General features: G+C 40.7%; 1 protein-coding gene across 1 annotated transcript in view; it reads right to left on the reverse strand.

Moving 5' to 3' along the window:
• Positions 1-2,500, reverse strand: part of LOC143301247 (uncharacterized) — a 17,276-nt gene that overhangs the window by 2,411 nt on the left and 12,365 nt on the right. The window contains exon 9 of the mRNA XM_076615386.1: positions 1-2,500. This exon is cut by the window's left edge and continues 2,411 nt beyond it; it is cut by the window's right edge and continues 594 nt beyond it. The gene's annotated coding sequence lies outside the window, so the exon portion shown is untranslated.

The following is a 2,500-nucleotide window of genomic DNA, read 5'->3' on the forward strand; positions in this document are numbered from 1 at the left end:
TGAGCACACCACTCCTCTTTTGCAACATCCCCACTGGTTCCCTGTCTAACACAGAATAAAGTACAAGATCAGCACTCAATGCCATAAATGTATTCACAAATCTGCCCCTTCCTATCTCTGTGGCTGCCTTCACCTCTACACTCCATCTTGCCCTCTACGTTCGGCTTCGGATCCACTCTGTTTACACATACCCAGATTCAAACTCTCGACTGTTGGCCGCCGTTCTTTCTCTGTCTCTGGACCTTGCAATTGGAATGAACTTCCTCTTTCGCTTCATCAGGCCTCCGCGCTCAGCTCTTTCAAGCCTGGCCTTAAAACCCACCTCTTCCCAAAATAGCCTCCCTTCCCTGCCTCTTCCTTGTCTTCAGTTTCTCCAGTTTTTTGAGATATGCATGCGTGTGAATGACAGGTGCGAAAGCGTATTGATTTGTCTCTGCACAAGATTCAGCGCTATACCATTATTATTATTATTATTATTATTATTATTATTATTACCCACATGTTTTTCTTTTTAGATAATAATTGACGTGTGCATGGTGATAAGTGAAGGGTGTGTCAATTGTTTGTTTTTTTCTCTTTGATTTTTGCTGACGGGCATTTCATTTTATTTTAAGTGAGCCTAAAGAAAATTTTCTGTTTTTGGTTGAAGCAGATAATAAAGTATTTTGAATTGAATTGAATTGAATTGAATTATTATTATCATTATTATGTGTCGCCGTCGCTATGTTTCCCTGTCTCTATGTGTCCCCGTCTCTATGTATCCATGTCTCAATCTGTCCCTGTCTATGTGTCCCAGTCTCTGTGTGTCCCTGTCTATGTGTCCCCGTCTCTATGTGTCCATGTGTCTCTCTGTATCTCTGTTGCTGTGTCTCTGATTCAGATTTCTGTGTCTTCCCACATCAATCTAAACAGTATTTTCTCTCGGTCTATTCGTTTGAAAACACGGGGAATATATAGAAATGAACAGACATGCAACATGAACGTATACATACATCTGTTCTTATTCACTTTCTCTGTTCTCCTCCTTTTCCATCTCTTCCCTACAACTTCACCTTTGTTATATCCATATATATAATATTTTAAGGAGAACTCCGCCCCTCCCCCCGACCCCCCGCCCCCACCCCCCAAGCCCCCACTCCCACACCCACACCCACCCCTCCCGACCACTCTCAAAGAAAACGAAAAGTACAAGTGTGGTTAGCCTTGGTTCCTTTTTTTCGGTTTTTTTTTCCTCTTGAAACAGTGTCATTGCAGGTCATCATTATGTTCACCTCTGTTCTCTTTCACCCCCTATTAACTCGGTTGTTGTTGGTTTTTTGTTGTTTTTTGTTTTGTTTTGTTTTGTTTTTTGTTTGCAGGTAATCTTAATTTGTCTTTTCAATTGCGGCAAAAGAACATTCATATATCATTCAACTACATCCTTCATCACGATAATCATAAACTCATGTCACTGAAAAAAAAAATCTTTCAAAATCTACCCAATCCAATCTGCAGGGAAACGGCAAGTGTTGAAAAACAGGCAGATAAAACTTAATCATCTTTATCCTCATTACACCTGTACGCATCCATGGAAAATCTGACCGAATTTGTTTCAGGCACATAACAGAACCAAACGGAAAGCATGAAAATCGTGCAGCATAAACAGTATAACATTGATTACCAGTACGTAGGCTATTTTTAAAATGATTCTTTCTTCCTTCCAAACAGGTCCTATTCTTTCAAAAGCATAAAAATTAACAAAATAAATAGTTCAACATAGCCATGCATTAATTATGCGATATTCATCTATGTTGACACTTTCGTCAAAGCATTTTGCTTTCTTTTAGCCACTTAAACACACAATATAGTACAGGCCTAGCCAAACACATTTCGAAGACCGACACCCACAGCCATTTCAAGCCCATGCACAAGCGCATATGCGTGCAGTTTCTCTCAAACTGTTTGTTTGACCTCATCCGTATATTCTTAGTTTGTCATATGTATATACAGCTAGGTTCTATTCGTCGCAATAAAAAACAACAACAACAAAACACACAAAAAATAGATAAATAACGATAACATCATAGGAAGTGTCTGAAAGGGGAAAAACAAACAACTTTGTTTATTATGGGGGAAATGGGGGGACGGGGGGGGGCGGGAGGGGGGGCGGTAATCATCCCTTTTCACCCCCCCCCCCCCCACCATATTATATACACCATACATTTTACACATTGTTTTTCTTTTGCCCCCCTTATCTTTCTTGTCGTTGTAGTTGTTGTAGGTGGTTTTTGTTTGTTTTTGTTTGTTTTTCTCACTGAGAGACACACATAAGAGACAATGAGAAGGTGTACCCAATGTATCACCGACACACTTGGCATGCAGTACATTTTTTTTTCTTTAGATGACCTTTAACGAGTATGCTGCTGCAGATTACTGACTTTGTTTATCTACCGCTGGCTGTCCCCATCCACCAGGCTGCAGTCTGTCGCTCCAGGAAGCAGAGGGTCGGTGCGCCCCGCGG

The sequence above is a fragment of the Babylonia areolata genome, chromosome 27, assembly GCF_041734735.1.
Source record: "Babylonia areolata isolate BAREFJ2019XMU chromosome 27, ASM4173473v1, whole genome shotgun sequence".
In the NCBI taxonomy this organism is placed as follows: domain Eukaryota; kingdom Metazoa; phylum Mollusca; class Gastropoda; order Neogastropoda; family Buccinidae; genus Babylonia; species Babylonia areolata.